This window comes from Eumetopias jubatus, unplaced genomic scaffold, assembly GCF_037043125.1.
Source record: "Eumetopias jubatus isolate StellerSeaLion01/CBP00866 unplaced genomic scaffold, mEumJub1_p1.0 scaffold_11, whole genome shotgun sequence".
Classification (NCBI taxonomy): domain Eukaryota; kingdom Metazoa; phylum Chordata; class Mammalia; order Carnivora; family Otariidae; genus Eumetopias; species Eumetopias jubatus.
Window position 1 is genome coordinate 42,767,560 of NW_028274817.1, and position 19,137 is coordinate 42,786,696.

Sequence of the window (19,137 nt, forward strand, 5' to 3'; positions counted from 1 at the left end):
TCTAAATATCCTCTACACCAGATGAGGGTGCATTTCCACCTCTGATTAATGCTGAGGCGTAATTCCTGCCCAGCTGAGAACGTGTGACAGGAGACAAGAAGTTACCTGCTGCCAAAACACAATGGACGGACAGGCATAGGACAGTCATTACTATTCCAAAATCAAGGTTTGGAAAGGGAAACAAGGGTTCGTGGGCCCAGAGCAAGTTTGGGTGCTAGTAGGAAACATTATATTAGATCATAAGGATGGAAAAGAATCCTCTCTGGCTCTAGGCCCTGAGCTCTGCTCCCACAAGGGGTGGCAGCCCCACACTCTCTGCCATGGGAAGTGGCGGCCTCCCACCCATCCAGGGCTGCTGCAGTACCTTCTTCTGAAGGCCAGGTGTTCCTAACCTTTGGAACCCAGGAGCCGGCCTTTGTCTCAGGAATCAAGGAGAAGATGGCTCTACAGATCCTGGCATTGCGCCTCTGGGTCTGTAGTGGCAGTGGCAGCCCTGCCAGCCACTGAACCTTCTGTGGGGTCATTTGCCCCCTTTCCTGAAGAATAGCCCATGTTCCCAGTGAGATATAGCTGTGGGCCCTTTTCTCGCCTGCCGAATCCCAGCAGTCCCAACAGTCTTCCTTCGTGTTGTCTGTCCCATCTCTTTCCCTTGAGTTCCGGCTAGCCACCTTTCAGCCAGCATCAAATTCTCAGAATAAGACACCTGTTGGCTTTCCCTACATTCCAAAGGGTTCAAGCTATTGCACAGTAGGGTCCTCCACACGTTTGTCTTGCATAACAGTATCTCCATTCCTGGCTCCTGCTGAGATGGTCGATTGGACCCACGTGTCACATGCCTAAGCTCCCAACTGATGGCTTTCCAGGCACACCCGTGGCCCTTTTTCCAAAGCAGGCTACCTGGTTAGGCTGAGAAGGTTGCAAATCATAGCGTGTTAGTTTCTTCTCATTTCACGCTACCTTCTTCAATTTAGGTCTCTCCTCTGGCATTTACTATGAGGAGGAAGGGGAGACCAGGCCATGCCTTCAACCCGGTGCTTACAAATCCCCTCAGCTTATCTGTCCCAGTTCATCATGTGAACTTTCTAGTCTTCACCAAACACAAAACACTCGCACATGGTGTGGGCAAATGCTCTGTCACCTGATAACAAGGATGGCCATTTCTCAAGTTTCCAATAACATGCCTCTAATTTCCATCTGCTATCTCAGCAGAAGCACCCTTCTCAGTCACATTTCTAGCAACATAATTTTCATGATGCTCTATGTGTTCTCTAAGATGATAAAGTCTTTCCCCATAGCTCTCCTCTTTTCTGTATGAGCCCTCACCGGAAATACACTTCATGTCCATATTTCATCCAACAGTCCCTCAAAGCAATCTCAGCTTGTTCTGTCATGTATCTCAAAACGCTACCATCCTTACCCTATTACCCAGTTTCTCCCTCCCCCACATTACCCAGTTTCAGAGCCACTCCCAACTCCCTAAGTCTTTGTTACAACCTCATCCCACTTCCGGCATCAAAATCTGCATGAGTGTGCTATGTCTATCCTTACAAAGTACCACAGACTGGGAAGCTTAACAGAAATGTATTGTCTCACACTTCTAGAGATTAGAAGTCCAAATCAAGGGTTATGGGCCACGTTACTTCCTTCTGAGATGTGTGAGGGAAGAATCAGATCCTGGTCCCTCTCTCTCGGACTCTTAAATAACTGACTTCTCCTATTGTTTTGTTTTGGTTTTTTTCCACATTTTCTTCTCTATGCGCAACTCTTTGTGTTAACTTTCCCCCCTTTTATACAGGCAAAAGTCATTTTGGATTAGCGTCCGTACGAAAGAGGGTATTTTAGCTTGATTGCCTCATTAATGATTCTGTCTCCAAATATGATCCCATTGGAGGTCCTGGGGGTTAAGGATGTCTTCATATGATTTGGTGCAGGTGGGGGGTGGGGTGGGGGATAGAACAAGCCATGTGAGATAGGAAACCCGAGCTGTACATGGGCATATTCACTGCTTCTTCCATCATATCGATTACTTGTTGTCCCATTAGAGAAGTGAGGTGACCTCATTCACCACCCTTTTCCTCAAGACGGTATTAATGTTGCTTAATTGTATCATATTTTTTATTTTTCTAGCTTCCTATCTCTGCAAAAGTGAATATACTCTGATTTCAATTATTAGAAATTGATTACGGTATTTTTGGCATTCCGTATTTGGTCGATATTTTGAGAATGGCATTTGTACTCTTGAAATACTTTGTAAATGCCCCTGTGAATGATGACATTCCCTGCCAAACAAATCTGGATAATCTCCAAAAATCCAAAAACTTTCCTTAGCCCATCAGAAGCGCCCCAGGAACCGCCTGGAGTGTCACATCACAAAACTTATTTAGCTATGACAGAACAATATGACTTCCAGAAAAATAGGGTGGGCAGTTCCAGAAAACGAAGGATACCAGAGAAGGCTTTTGTGTGTAGCAAAGACGTGAAGGGGTGCAATGCCTCTTCCATCACTAGGTGCCAAGTCTGGCTTTTTGTTGTTGTTTTGTTGTTTGTTTGGTCCAATGTAGAAGAACTCGGATGAGCCATTATACCTCCGGAGTTATCCTTGGGATCATTACACTAAGAATTTAGGATCAGTGGCCACTCTCGTAAGGTTTATTGCTTATTATTTCTCTGGAATATTTGAAAAATCTAATGAAAGGATTTGGAAAATACGGAATTTATTCTCTAAGGCCAGTGGGAAACATTATCAGGAAATCAACAACCAGTAAATTGTCCTTGGTAGTGCCACAAGATGGGGAAAAATATTTGGGGAGCTAAAGGCTCTTCACCACTATGCCCGTTTTCAAAGATACAATGGTGAGCCTCTTTGCATAAACAGCATTCCACTGAGGCACTTCCTTTCTGTCATGTTCAATGCTGGTGTTTCAACGTCCCCATGTTTGTCCATGTGACACACAAAGGTTTTGTGTCTTGCTCTTAAGTACCGGTCTCATATGTATAGTTTTATGTGAGAAGTCATATTAAGAAATGGAATCCGTTAGGACAGTTTGGCACTCCTTTGGGTGCTTTGCTCCTTAGTTTCAGAAACCAAATAGGAGCATGAGTAAAACAACACTGAATGCACCACATAGACCGTGAAGACTGGGAGTGTGAAGGTGAGTGACAGATACAAACTCCAAGATGCAGTGAGGGAAAATGGATATTGAGGCCTAGACAAAATGGAAATGAGTACCCCTGATCATTTCTGAAGGCAACTGAGGACACAGGGCATCTGGTGAGCATTCATTCTCTAATAGTGTGGTTAATGGTAAAGACTGATTGAGAGAAGTGGATTTGTCACTTAAGTAACAAATTATAAGCAACAACCCTGGGAAACTAGTACCAGTAAGTCAACCATCCCTAATCAAACTTTTTTTTTAAAGGTTTTATTTATTTATTTGATGGAGAGTGAGTGTGCGAGAGTGTGAGAGTGAGGACAAGTAGGCAGAGCGGCAGGCAGAGGGAGAGGACAAGCCGGCTCCCCACTGAGCAGAGAGCCTGATGAGGGGCCCGATCCCAGGACCCTGGGATCATGACCTCAGCCAAAGACAACCGCTTAAACAACACAGCCCCCACGTGCCCCCCAAATCCAACTTTCTCAACATTACTTCTGTTATGGAATTCATGGAAAAACAGAAGACAGGACCCAAACTCAGTACAGAAATAGCTAAATCAAAAAGTTCAGGAAACAATTCCTATCCCAGGCTCCCTAGAAACTGGAGCTAACACTTTAAGTAGGCCAGATTTAGCTGATTCTATTCTTCCCAAGCCTGTAATCTTTTCTTGTGGAAATCACAAACCTTCAGGACTTGCAGATCGGCTTCATGAGGATGATGGAGGCTTCTAGTCAAGGCAACTCAAGCCTCAGTCAGCTGTGAGTTAGCCAATCAGAGATGTGGAGTCACTGTCCCACAGCATTGGACCTAGGGTGTGGTCAGGTGTCTCAGGCTGAACCAGTAAGAGTCTTACTGGGTACTCAGCCTCTGCGATTGAGTGGGAAATTGGAATTATACTTTTCCTGCTGTTTGTTTCTTTGTTTGACTAGTTGTATGCTTTTAACCATAAGGAGAAGGATATGAATCCAGGCCCATGCGTGAACGTCTCTCTCACCACTTGCATCAGGTCAGAGGAGAATTGCTCAGATTAATAGTAGTAAAACGATTTCCCTTGATGCCGACCATGTATCTGAACTCAGGGTATTTGAATGTACACTTTGTTGTTGTTGTTGTTGTTGTTGTTGTTTACCTCTTGCTACATGGGCCTGAGCAAGTAAGAACCATCGCATTACATACTCGGCTTTGCGTGAAGTGGTGCTTGAATTACTACAGACTTTGAGAAAACTGGACTCTTTCCTACTGGGAAAAGGAGATGCCAAGGAAAATTCTATTCCCGGTCCTTAGTTCTGAGAGAGGGGGAAAGAAAATTCCCTGAGAATGTGCATTCACACGAGTGTCCTGGTGTAGCTCTGGGGTTCAGGTTAGCACTGCCAGCATGATGCCAACAGTTCCTAGTCAGAAACCCAGACACATGGCAAATGCACTTCTAATCCTTCCTGGAGGAGTAACCTTAATTGAGGCTGTTACAGGATTCCTGCAGATAAAGTCCTCCTACACAAGCACACAATCCCAAAACAAGCCGCCCCTCTCAAAATCAAACAGGAAAACAAACTGGAAAGTTCCAAAGTATCATTACCAAATGCCAACTTCCAAACACGGTTAAAACGTTCATATAAATAATTAGAAGAGGGACGCCTGGGTGGCTCCGTCGGTTAAGCATCTGCCTTCAGCTCCGGTCATGATCCCAGAGTCCTGGGATCGAGTCCCATATCAGGCTCCCTGCTCAGCGGGGAGCCTGCTTCTCCCTCTGCCTGCCACTCCCCCTGCCTGTGCGCTCTCTCTGACACATGAATAAGTAACATGTTGAAAAAATAATTACAAGACATGTAAAATGTGAGTAGGAAGCGACTCCTTATCAAAAATGTCTGAAATGGTTGTCTAGTCTTGAAAATACTAAGCGCTAGATTAAAAGATCCACCAAAGTTTACACAACAAAGGACACATACCAGATAGAGAGAATGGGTGTGCTAGAAGAGAGGTGAAAGAAATAAGACAGAACGCCTCATAGAAGGATAAAGACAAAAATGGGATGGAAGTGAGGAAAAGAGACTTAAGGAATGGGGTAAGTAGTTATTAAGTGCATCTCAGCGGCATTCCAGAAGCAGAAACTTGGATAAAGTTTGGAAGAATAATATTCAAAGACAAATGTCTGGTAATTTCCCCAAATTTAAGGCAGCCATGACATCCCGGATTCAGGAAGCACACGTGGATGCATTGTAGTAAAGCCAGGATATAAGCATAGAGAGCAAGATAGCAGACAACAGGGCACGGTACCTAAAAATGGAATACCAAATAATGTGATTACATACCTCTTTTCACCAAGAAATGGAAGCCAAAGCTAGTGCTGAGAGAAAACCACTGTCAAACTACGGTTGCCTGGATGGCCAGAGTATCATTTGATAATGAGGCTATCATAGACATGAAGATGTTCCAACCAGAACTCTCCTCAAAGACAGACTCTGCTTCAGCTGCTGAGAGTGCATTCAGCTGGCAGTCCTCGGCCACTAGCCCTTTTAGGCACTCCCTCGACTACAGAGAGCTGCCTTGTCCGAGCTCTGGGACTTCCCCTGCTGGCCACATCCAATGTCTGATCAATAAGAGTTGAGTAATATAGGTCCCTCTGGTGGTTTCCTAGACAATTTGGGTAAATTGGTGCTTTGTTTTCTTTTGTTTTGTTTTGTTTTCCAGCCAACAACACTTATATTTGGTCAGCAATTCTAGTGTGCGGGTATTTTTTTTACAACCTAACTACTGTTAAGAAAACAATTTTAAACTTGGCAAATGCTGATAAAATCACTAAAAACCTTTCTGGTGTTTTTATCTGTATGACTACGTCTTTGTGTGCTGTGTTTGGAGACTATGGTCTTTGTCGTTTCTCCTGAGGGTCTCCGTCAGAACTCGGGGCAGGGGCTCATCAGTTATGTCTCTTGATTTGCACCAGCACTCTGCTGGCCATGGGAGAGTTCCTGCCCAAGCCATGGTGACTTAGCCCAGGACAACAGTCCATTCTGAGTAGTAGGAGAAATGGCCCCAAATTGGCCAGTCATTCCTCTGGAACTAGGGGCCTGGGATATGGAGGTCAGACTCTCTCAGTAAGCCAAAGCTGAAAAGCCTACAACTTTGGTGCTTCTGGTGACGTCTTCCCGAAGCTCCCCTGCTGGGGCATCAGGAAACAAGTGTTGTTGGTTGACCTTTCTTCTCACTGGCGTGTTTTTGTGGTACTTCTGAGAGAGGCAACAGGAAGCTTAGTACCAACTCTGATTAGTTGGTACAATGCCTGGAAAGGCAGAAGAGGGGAAAGGATCTTCAGGGGGACCCATCTGTGCTAGCTGCAGGTTCCAGGCTGTCAGGAGGAAGAGGACTTTGCGGTACACTGGGAATGCGCCCTCTGGGACTTGTCTTTCTCCCTCTCCTCTCCTTTACTGGCACCTGCTGGGTTAGGCTGAGCAGCTGACAATGATAGTAGTGACTTGGAAAGGTAAGTAAACCAGTCCTGACAAACGGGCCTGTGTGCCCAGGCCTGTTCTGATTTATTTGTGAGTAGTGGTTTTGCCATCTGTGAAGATCACAATCTGGTTGCTTGGCAAGAAAAAAGATAGGGTGTGACAGTGACTGTGACAGAATGGAGGCTCGCTGGGGATTCGTGGCTGCTTGACTTTCTCTCCATTCTACTCTGGGCACTGCTGGGCACTACACTGGTCTTGCCCCACCGGGGCAGGCCATGCACACACAGGAGAGCTCTGCTTGATAATTTCTGGGATCTCTGGTTATCTCTTGTGGACACACCTGAAGGATCACAGGGCCCCAGGCATTTCAGCATTTCGACAGACAGCCACCCCAATCTCATATCCTCACCTCTCGCTTTGTGCAGAAAACATTGGGAAATAAGATTCAGCTCTGGTTTATCCCATTTTGCTGGCCCTTCCTTACAGCGTTTACAAACTAATAGCACCAGGAGCTATTATGAGATATGTAATTACTTATAACCAGTTGAAATCCCCCCCCCACCTCTTAATGGTAACTTCTTTATATACTGTCTTTGGGTAGATAAATGAAAATGGACTTGTCCAATTTCTGTCTCTCTTTCTTGTGTGCTGCTCCCGACCTGGCAAAAAATTTGCGCCCCCCACACACCAAGCAATTGAATAGAAAGTGAAGGTGCTCCAATATTGCTACCTCCTGTTACACATGCCAGTTTAAACCCAGGCATCATTTTCTTCCTCTCTCCGTATGTACTCATGTGTTTCCATCACCACCACTTTACCTTTGGTGTCATTTTAAGAGATGGACACATTGACTCTGGGTCTCCAGAGCATCCTGGTTTCTAGTATGTCCTGATCCAATGGCACTTACTGCTTATCAGAAATAAGGTAATGATGTGCAATATAAAGTATTCCAATAAAAACAGGACTCTCCTAAGATCTGTTACTGTTTTGATGTTGAAAATGAGCAGACAAAATACACAATGAAATGGAATGTTTGAAAGATCTTCTGACCGAAGTCCCAACAAGATAAGTGGACACTGGATTTCCTTCTCGGATTGTCCGATGTGATGTGAAGCTCGAGGGTATGCCGTCACAGGGGACACAGCCTGGCATAGAGTCCCGCTCCCCTGCGTTGCATTTTGTCCAATCAGATATGGAGGTTGCCCGTGACGTCAGGAAATGCAGCGACTGTAAATGGGCCAGCGCCCCCTCGGCAGCCGCCATTGTCCTTCCTTCCATGCTGTCGGGAAGGCGAACCCCACATGGCTGAGCCTGGCTGTGAGACCCCTTCTGGGGAATGCCCGGGCACGGAGGAACCCACAGCAGCGGACCCGAAGAGCCCGAAGCACGAGCAGCCAAGCCGCCAATGCCGCCGCCGCCGCCGCCGCCGCCGCCCCAACAGTTTCGCCGCCTACTTCCCCAGGGTTCTGAAGCAGGTTCACGAGGGCCTGAGCCTCTCGCAGAAGACCGTGAGCATCTTGGATTCGTTCGTTAAGGACATCTTCGAGCGCATCGCCGACGAAGCCTCTCGCCTGGCCCGCTCCACCAAGTGCTCCACCATCACCACCAGGGAGATCCAGACAGCCGTGCGCCTGCTGCTGCCCGGGGAGATTGGCAAGCACGCCGAGTCCGAGGCCACCAAAGCCATCATCAGGTACACCGTCTGCCGATGAGCTGCCTCCAGACCACCTGACCACCTTGCAAACCAAAGGCTCTTTTCAGAGCCACCTCACTTGGCGGGAAAAGGCCTGTAGGCTTTAAAAAGTGGGACAAACTCTAGAGTTTTTGTTCTCGTTGTGGCATTCTGTGGATATTTAAAGTAGTTTTACTTTGAACCAAACATGATCGGCACTGCTTTTATCTATATTTGCGTGCAGTTTTTCCTTTGGACAACTGTGGACTCTGCTTAACCATGCCGCTTTTCTTGGCTTTCCTACGCGGTCATTTCTGTTCGATATTTCTGTAGGTCCGCCATAATGGGGGTTATTTTTGTTATAATGATGTTTACCTTTTTCTCTCTCATTCTCTCATGAGCGTGTGGTGAATTTTCTAGAGGTTCGTTATGGGTGATATGGCAACAGATAAAGTGCAGAAGCTGAAATCAGAATCCGTCTGACTTCTGTTAGGTGGGTTATTGAAGGGATTTTTAAGTATCTGAAGCAACGTCAATATCCTTTATGCTCTTATAGAAAAGATATTTTTCATATGCATTTGAAATTTATGTTAACGTGATATAATGGGCTCCTATTACAATTTTTAAATGGATTCTGGAATACATATGAACATTTCTGTCTTAATATTGAGCCCTCAATAAATTTGGGCTGAATAATTTCCTCCCACATGGCACAGGAAGGCAGCCCATTCACCCAGGCCTGGCCTTCCTCTCCAAGGTCTGGTTAATTTCCCTCAACCAGGTCCCTGGGAAGTGGGTATAAGGAGGGCTTTGTTGGCCGCTAAGCACCCTCCCACACTCCCTTCTCCTGTGAGGTTTTAGCCTTGGCAGAAAAGGTGTACATGGCTTGCTTTTCCACTCCTCGCCACACGTGTTTTACTGACAACTGTGGTGGGTTGAGATCTCTGACATGTCTTTCGAGCACCATCCAAGGCTATCCTGCCGACTCCGGCAGGCCTTAACCAGTTGGCACCTCCTGTTCTTCAGCACACGTTTTAATAGATAGCCCACTCTGCTACACTTCTCCTTCCTAAGACAGCAGTGTTTGGCCACAAAATTAAAACATTCAAAAAAGTTGATCAGTGATTTCGTTAGCTCTGCTGTGTATGGTGAATGATTCCCTGGAACTAGCCATCCACCTCCCCCCACCAAACATCACTGGAATGCAAGTAATGTTCTGACCAGTGGGTTGTGAGCAACCTAGGAAATCCACTCAATGTACGTCTCCCAGAGTCCAGGAAGGAAACCAACATCCTCCGTGGTTTTTAGGAAAAGGGGTCTGAACAGAACTTTGGGGATAAAGGGTGGGCCGTGGGTGAAAACTGTTATGGAATGCAATACATCCCTATGTCTGGTACACCTGCCTCTGCAGGCACATGAGATGGTTTTAGTGGCACAGAGATTTTTCTTCTTACAGTTAAGCAGTGTAGTTAGTTTGAATATAAAATATACGAACACCATGTTATCCTGAGACGTTGTAGATATTATGGCTAGGAAAATGTTTTCAAAAATCTTGAAAATAAGTTCCTTAAAATAGCTCTATTCAATAAACAATTGGATTGGTGATATGCACATGTAGCAAAAAGCTTGAAACTGTTAGAGGAAGGATTTTACATGCCATCCAAATGGTTATAAGCTTCCGAGTCAGAGAAACCTCATTCAAACCTGGTCTACCACTTAGCAGCTGTGTGACTTTAGGAAAGGAACCTAATTTTTCTGAGCCTTAGGGGAAAATGGAGGAGAATAATAGTAGCAGCTTCACTGGACTGTTGTCAAGCTGAAGCCAGGAGCTTTACACTGTAGTGGTGTGAGGGCCCAAAATCTAGCGCCGGGTGTTCTGGTTTCCGATGCTACCTCTTCTGCTGACTAGCTCATTGTCATTGAGCAACTTACTTCATCTTTCTGGGCCTTAGTCTCCCTGTCTGGAAGATGGGACTCTTAGAGGGTTAAATGAGTTACCACATTCGAAGTGCTTAGAAATATTTCTAGTATATATGAGGCATTATGTGTTTCATAGATTAAAAATACCTGCATGTAAAGCTCCTGACACCTGACTCCTAGTAAGTCCTCGTGAAACATTACCCATTGGTGGTGCTTTGTGTTGCCAGCACCTGGAACAAAGAAATGTACAGTCAGAGTTTGATTAAGAAGCAGCATTTAATTGCCCAGGACTCATGCAGAATTGACAGGGCCCAGCACCCTTCTGCAGTAAAAATCAAAACACAGGGCCGTGGCCATGGAGGGTGGGCCTTCTTAAAAGGACTGCCAGGAGTGGGGTTGGAGAGAGGCCCCAAGCTAGCTTTCTTTATCTTGTTAAAATAGGTGTGGGTTATTCCAATGAATAGAAAAGGAAATTAAGTTTCAGAGAAATTAAGCAGGCCGCTGAACGCCACACAGCCTATAAATGACAGAGCTCGGTAGAATGCTATCTTGAAGCAGAACTCACAGCCCAAGTGGAGGAATAGAGAACTGGTGCACTGGGATTCTGATGAAAGGGGTAAATAACGGAAATTCCTATGGTAGAGGTATGGTGATGATGACAGTAATGTAACAGCAATACCAGTAACTGAGATTCAGCCACTATTACTGACTACCTCTAGACATTGTCCTATCTCCCAATCCTAAAATAAAACCCCTCTTCTGTGATACCATTAACACTCTCTTCCTACTTCCTGACCGGTATCCCTTTTCTTTGAAAGAGTACCCGATTTCTATCTCCATTCCTCATCTTCCTCATCTCACTCCTCAACCCAATGCGGTTTGCCTTTTCTTTCCCAACCCATCACCGCTCTTCTGGGACTCTAGAACATCTGCTCTTATCCGTCTTTCCGTATTTATTCAAAAACTACTGAGTCCCTACCAAGCGCCATACATGGTACTCCCTCCTGATATATGACAGCAAAGGAGACAAGGTCTCTCTTCTCAGGAAGTTCACATTCCCGGTAAAAACAAAACTTGGATCTGCTGACTGAGTGCTCTCAAAAGCAGTTCACTCGATGATGGAGACGATCACTAACAGCGGGGCACATGATGGTCATACCCTCAGAATAGATAATGTCATCAGGGAGAACCTGTTTGAGCACCTTCTAAAGGTAGGTACAGCAGAAAGCTTCAGGCAGCACATTGACATTCTTAATCTTAGGGCATCTTGGAGCCTTGCGAGTGAGAAAATGCAAAATCACTCACTCAGGGATTGTGACAACAACTCCTTTTGAAGAAAGAGGAATCAGTTGGAGAATGAAGTAGGGCGATTAGTGTCGGGCTTGCATTTCAATGAGGTTAAGACATAGATGTGAATGCTCATAAAATTGGGAGTAATGAAAGAGTTCAGATGAACTTACAGCTTTCAGATCACTTCTGATTGGGGAAGGTAGGCCTAAACGACATCAGCAAACAAATCACACAATCCGTATCTCCGGGCTACAAACTTCTTCAAATTGACTCCGATGAAGGGGTTCCCTTCCACAAATTTAAGGAAATTTTAATATTGGAACATCGATAACTTACTTAAATAAACCAAGAGAAAAGACTGTTTGCAATGGCTGCTGAAGCTACTGGAAGGGCATGTTTGATATCTAGTAAGTTACCAGAAACGGCTTAGAAAACCAAAATTGTCATTCTGAGCACATAGATCTCAAACAAAATCTTAATACCACCTATGCTGATGAAATGCTCCTATCCTTCTTATTAGAGCCAGAAAGTGACAAGAAATCTCTTTATCAGCATTACAGTCGAAAGGTATCTGTGAATATTTGGAAATTAAATTTTAAAAAGATGTAAACGCTAAAAAAGAAGAGAACCTAAATAGTTTTAGTTGATCTGATTGCCCTGCAAATGAGTATATACCTAGGAGAGCTTTATCTTGGGAAACTTTACACTCTTAGAAAGAAACAGGAACCTTAGCAGACTCTAAGCAAATGCAACCTGAAGTCAGGCATGGCTTTTATGTTTGTTTGTTTGTTTGTTTACACATAGACATATTTGCACTGTCTATTCCAGATAGAGTAGATACTAAGGATTCTGTTGGGTGAATGAATGAGCCATATTTTCAATCTTTAGGTAGTAAGAATGGTGGGGGTTGGGTGAGAAGATAAAAGAGATGACGAATTTAAATGAGTGGTGGTAAGAATTAACCGAATACAGTTTTCTTCAGCACCAGGAAAATTACTTCAATTGTATGTCTTTTCTCCACATTTTCTTATGGACCCTGGCGGAGCGTGTGGATCTCCTGCGTTCAAGAACTGACCTTGCACTTACGAGTTTTGGGAGTCTGTGCTCTCTGGATCTGAGTTGCTTCTGTAATAAACTAGTTATGATAGCATTGTTGTAACTACCAGATAAAATAGTACCTGTACAATTATGCTGTAAACTAACATTGTATAGTAATACAGTGATATTATCACAAATAGGACAGTACTGCTTTCTCTGCTGTTGAAATAAAAGACCTGATGAAACAAACACACAAAACAAAAACAAGTAAATAAATAAAGAGAACCACGAAACCTGTATTGTCAATAACATCTGCCAATATTTACTGAACAAATTATTAAGACAGAAATGTTCATATGTATTCCAGAATCCATCTAAAAATTGTACTAGGAACCCATTATATCACGTTAACATAAATTTCAAATGCATATGAAAAATATCTTTTCTATAAGAGCATAAAGGAGATTGACGTTGCTTCAGATACTTAAAGGTCCCTTCAATAACCCGCCTAACAGAAGTCAGATGGATTCTGATATCAGCTTCTGCACTTCATCTGTTGCCATATCTACCATAACGAACCTCTGGAAAATTCTCCACACGCTCATGAGAGAATGAGAGAGAAAAAGGTAAACATCATTATAACAAAAATAACCCCCATTGAGGCGGACCTACAGAAATATCGAACAGAAATGACCGTGTAGGAAAGCCAAGAAAAGCGGCATGGTTAAGCAGAGTCCACAGTTGTCCAAGGGAAAAACTGCACGCAAATATAGATGAAAGCAGTGCCGATCATGTTTGGTTCAAAGTAAAACTACTTTAAATATCCACAGAATGCCACAACGAGAACAAAAACTCTAGAGTTTGTCCCACTTTTTAAAGCCTACAGGCCTTTTCCCGCCAAGTGAGGTGGCTCTGAAAAGAGCCTTTGGTTTGCAAGGTGGTCAGGTGGTCTGGAGGCAGCTCATCGGCAGACGGTGTACCTGATGATGGCTTTGGTGGCCTCGGACTCGGCGTGCTTGCCAATCTCCCCGGGCAGCAGCAGGCGCACGGCTGTCTGGATCTCCCTGGTGGTGATGGTGGAGCACTTGGTGGAGCGGGCCAGGCGAGAGGCTTCGTCGGCGATGCGATCGAAGATGTCCTTCACGAACGAATCCAAGATGCTCACGGTCTTCTGCGACAGGCTCAGGCCCTCGTGAACCTGCTTCAGAACCCTGGGGAAGTAGGCGGCGAAACTGTTGGGGCGGCGGCGGCGGCGGCGGCGGCGGCATTGGCGGCTTGGCTGCTCGTGCTTCGGGCTCTTCGGGTCCGCTGCTGTGGGTTCCTCCGTGCCCGGGCATTCCCCAGAAGGGGTCTCACAGCCAGGCTCAGCCATGTGGGGCTCGCCTTCTCGACAACTCGGAAGGAAGGACAATGGCGGCTGCCGAGGGGGCGCTGGCCCATTTACAGTTGCTGCATTTCCTGACGTCACGGGCAACCTCCATACCTGATTGGACAAAATGCAACGCAGGGGAGCGGGACTCTATGCCAGGCCGTGTCCCCTGTGACGGCATACCCTTGAGCTTCACATCACATCGGACAATCAGAGAAGGATCCAGTGCCCACTTAACTTGTTGGGACTTCGGTTAGAAGATCTTTCAAACATTCCATTTCATTGTGCCTTTCGTCTGCTCATTTTCAACATCAAAACAGTAACAGATCTTAGGAGAGTCCTGTTTTTATTGGAATACGTTATATTGCACATCATTACCATATTTCTGATAAGCAGTAAGTGCCATTGGATCAGGACATGCTAGAAACCAGGACGCTCTGGAGACCCAGAGTCAATGTGTCCATCTCTTAAAATGACACCAAAGGTAAAGTGGTGGTGTTGGAAACACATGAGTACATAGGGAGAGAGGAAGAAAATGATGCCTGGGTTTAAACAGGCATGTGTAACAGGAGGTAGCAATATTGGAGCACCTTCCCTTTCTATTCAATTGGTTTGTGTGTTGGGGGGGCAAATTTTTTGGCAGGTGGGGAGCAGCACACAAGAAAGAGAGGCATAAATTGGACAAGTCCATTTTCATTTATCTACCCAAAGACAGTATATTAAGAAATTACAATTAAGAGGTGGGGGGGGTATTTCAACTGGTCATAAGTAATTACACATCTTATAATAGCTCCTGGTGGTGCTAGTTTGTAAATGCTGTAAGGAAGGGCCAGCAGAATGGGATAAACCGGAGCTGAATCTTATTTCCCCATGTTTTCTGCACAAAGCGGGAGCTGAGTATGTGAGACAGGGGGCATGTGCCCATCAGGGAACTTGGGAGCAAAATTTGCATTAGGCCACCACTCCTATGCTGGTTTCCCCCAAACGCTGTGGCGGCTGGGTATGTGCGTGCGGTTGGCCAGGGGCATGAGGCGGGCTGTGACTCGAGGCTTTTTTTTTTTCTTTGTTTCTTTTTCCTATAGGTACATGCTGAATTTCAAAGTGGTTGGTGATTATCCAAGTGCTTTCCATTTAATTGATTTCTAGCTTCCTATATATCTGTGAAGGGAGAACACACTGTCGGGGTTGTGTGGGGGGGGGGCTTCAATTTGTTACAGATTGTACGAAAACTGACTATTTCGTTATGTTTTCTATATGTTTCATGTGAACTCTTAAAATAAATTCTAAATGACCTTTGATTTGAATGTAGAAGCCTGTGAATGGTGTCACGCTGAGCCAAACAGTGAGACAAAAGCTAGGTAAACTACAGGAATCCAAACTTTTCTTGAGCCCATTTGATGAAAGATACAACCAAAGGGGTATGGAAAGGGATGAGGGACTTGCTGCATAAATACCCAAGGAAAGCTACCATAAAAAGAAGTGTCAGTAAATCCTTGTTGGTGGTCCTTAGAAATTGCCATTTCCTTGGGGAACTGAATTTTTGAAGCCAAAAGCTCTTTTTAGAGCCATATGCCTTTTCAGAGAATGGACTGTGGACCATTTAGAAAATTGAAATCCTGTTTCACTAAGTCACTTAATTTCTATCATGCTGATTGCTGCTGGTTCTAAAGTCCCTTTTTGTCCACATGACTTACAGTGGTTTTTCAAAGTTATTCATGCACATTGGTCTCATACATACCATAATATTTAAAAAGTCATTTTAAGAAAGCGATTCCAGAGGAGCTTGGGAAGATGGCAGAGTAGGAGGAGCCTGAGCTCATCCCATCCCACATTTAAAACTAGATATCATCCAGAAAAATTAAATAAACCAGAGAGCAATGCAAGGACTGGAAGAAGAAACCCCACAACTAAATATAGGGAGGAAGCTGCATCTGAAAGGTTAGGAAGGTCAGAAACGTGGAAGGAGGCTGCCAGCAGGCAGGAGGGAGCTATGCATGGGGAGAGGGGCGAGAAATAGGTGCTCGCACCAGGGAGCTCACACTGGGCAAGCCAGAGGAGAGCAAGTGACAGCTGGGTCGCCACCCTTAAAGAAAGAGCAGTCTGTGTGGAGGGGTGACATAAAAACGGCAGTTTGCACCATGTCAGGGGCAAATGGGAGACGGAACTGTTCATACTGATTTTGGAGCGTGGTGGTGGACCTCTCTGAAGAAGGAAGAGCTACGGGGGCCATTTTCCACCCCTGCCCCCCTGCATAAACACGGGGCCATTTTCCACCCCTGCCCCCCTGCATAAACACGGGGCCATCTGAGCACTGCATAGAGCCTTGCTACCTAACCTGCTAGCAGTGTGCCATGCCCACCTGTTCTCCCGAGGACTTGTCCACTCCAGGCCTGCTGGGCTCAGCTGTAGGTTCAGGGCAAATTTATTTAAAGCGGTTCATACCCCACCCAAACACAGGGTGCACAGCTGCTTCCCTACCCAGCTGCAGATCCGTGCCCAGGTGTCATGCCTCACCCAGCCATGCACCCACAGGCACCATTGTGGGCGGGGCCCAGCTACACCCAGGCAGTGCCTCGAGCCACGCCCAGTCTCATGCCACTGGCTAACCCCACGCACAGACCCAGCCGCCACAGTGCTTGGGGGAATCCGGCATAGGACAGGTGGCCCAATGCAAATTTTGATCCCAAGGTTTCTGGTGGGCACATTCCCCCTGTCCCCAGAGCTGGCCTGCTTGGGTCCCAGTAAAATCACAGAGAAGCAGCACAGCCCGCAACAGGCAGAGAGTCAGTGCAGATGACTGCACTGAAAGGAAAGTGACTCAGACACAAGAGCGGGGCATAAGCAACACACATAGGATATTCTCCTGAAGTGCCAGCTGCTGGTGAACAGGGGACACTGCACTGCAGGGCACTCTGGGACTACTGCTTCCTAAAGTCGCTACTTTCAAGAGTAGAAGACATAGCTGACTTTTGTAACACGCAGGAACAGATACCGAGAGGCAGACAAAATGAGGAGACAGAGAACTTTATCCCATACGAAAAAGGGGACCAGGCCATGGCCAGAGATCTAGGCAAAACAGATGTAAGTAACAGGCCTGATAGAGAATTTAAAGCAATGATCAATAACGATACTCACATAACTTAGGAAAAGAGTGAAGACATGAGTGAGACACGTGATAAGGACTAACAGAGAGATAAGGAGTAACATAGCAGAGATAAAAGGCTCAGGAAAAGAAATGAGAAACAGGTTTGATGGAGTGAACAGCAGGATGGAAGAAGCAGAGGAATGAATTGGTGACCCCAAAGACAGAGTAATGGAAATGAATCAAGCTGAACAACAGAGATAAAAAGCAATTACGCAAAACGAGAATAGACTTAGGGACCTCAGGGACTCCATCAAATGTAATGACATTCACATTATTGGAGTCCCAGAAGAAGAATCGAGAGAAAAGGAGGCAAAAATTTATTTGAAGAAATAATAGCTGAAAACTTCCCTAACCTGGGGAAGGAGGCAGACATCCAGATCCACGAGGCACAGAGAACTCCCATTAAAATCAACAGAAACAGACCCACGCCAAGACATATGTAATTAAATCGGCAAAATATAGTGATAAAGAAAATTTGGAAAGCAGAAAGACAAAAGAAGACAGTATTTACAAGGGAAAACCAAAACCCATAAGCTGAGCAGGAGACTTTGCAAGGGAAAGCTTGCACGCCCGATGGGAGTGGCATGATATATGCAGAGTGCTGAAAGGAAAGAACCTACAGCCAAGAAGATGCTGTCCGGCAAGGCTACCATTCAGAATAGAAGGAGAGGTAGAGAGTTTCCCAGACAAACCCAAACGAAAGGAGTTTGTGACCCCCATCCCAGCCGTGCAAGAAATATTAAAGGGGACTCTTTGAGTGGAAAGGAGAGACGAAAAGAGATGGTATAAAGGTAGAAAGAACACAAAACCACTAAAATTTGAGTATTTCTCTATAAAGTCAGTCAAGGTAATCACAAAATAAAAGGATTTAAAATATAGCAACATAGGGGCGCCTGGGTGGCTCAGTCGGTTGAGCCTCTGACTCTTGATTTCAGCTCGGGTCATGATCTTGGGGTTGTGGTTTTGAGCCCCACGTTGGGCTACATGGCCAGCATGGAACCCACTTACAATTCTCTCCTCCTACTTCTTCCCCCCCAATCTTTCCCTCTGTAAGATAAATAAAACTAAAAATAAATAAAAACTAAAATGTAACACCATATACCTAAAACATGGGGAGGAGAGGAGTCAAGAATGGGTTCAAACTTAAGGGAACATCAACTTAATATAGATTGCTATATACAGAAGAGGTTATATACAAACGTAATGGTAACCACAAATCAAAAACCACTAATAAATAGGCAAGGAATAAAGAGAAAGGAATCCAAACACATCATTAAAGAAAATCAGCAAAACACGAAAGAGAGAAAGAGAAGAAAAGATCAGAGAAAATCTTCCGAAACAACCACAGATCAGGTAATAAAATGGCAATAAATACATATCTATCAATGATTACTTTGAATGTACATGGACTCAAAGCTCCAATCCCAAAAGACATAGGGCGATAGGATGGATTAGAGAATAAAAGGCTCATCTATATGCTACCTATAAGAGACTCATTTTAGACCTAAAAACACCTGCAGTTGGAAGTGAGGCGATGGAGAAACATCTATCATGCCCATGCATGTCAAAATAAAGCTGGAGTACCAATACGTGTACCAGACGAACTAAACTTTACGGTTTCACTCACATGTGGAACATAAGGAATATCATGGAGGACATTAGGGAAAGGAAAGGAAGATTGAAGGGGGGAATCAGAGGGGGAGAAGAACCATGAGGCACTATGGTCTCTGGGAAACAATCTGAGGGTTTCAGAGGGGAGGGGAGAGGGGGATGTGGGAGCCGGGTGATGTGTATTAAGGAAGGCATGTGTTGTGATGAGCACTGAGTGTTATATGCAAATAATGAATCATGAACACTACATCAAAAACTAATGAGGTACTGTATGGAGACTATCATAGCACAATTTAAAAAAAAAAGCCTGCAACAAGGGACAAAGAAGGACACTATATAATAATAAAGAGGACACTCCAATAAGAAGATATAACTATTCTAAATGTTTATGAACCCAACATGGGAGCACCCAAATGCATAAAACAGTGAATAACAAGCACAAAGGAAGTAATCGATGATAATACAATAGTAGAAGGGGACTTTAACGTCTGACT

At 44.9% G+C, this 19,137-nt stretch overlaps 2 pseudogenes; one reads left to right on the forward strand and one right to left on the reverse strand.

Annotated features, from left to right (window-relative positions):
• The first annotated feature begins 7,899 nt into the window (after positions 1-7,899).
• LOC148163031 (histone H2B pseudogene) lies at positions 7,900-8,310 on the forward strand (annotated as a pseudogene).
• Positions 8,311-13,479: 5,169 nt separating this feature from the next.
• Positions 13,480-13,890, reverse strand: LOC148163032 (histone H2B pseudogene; annotated as a pseudogene).
• Positions 13,891-19,137: the final 5,247 nt, after the last annotated feature.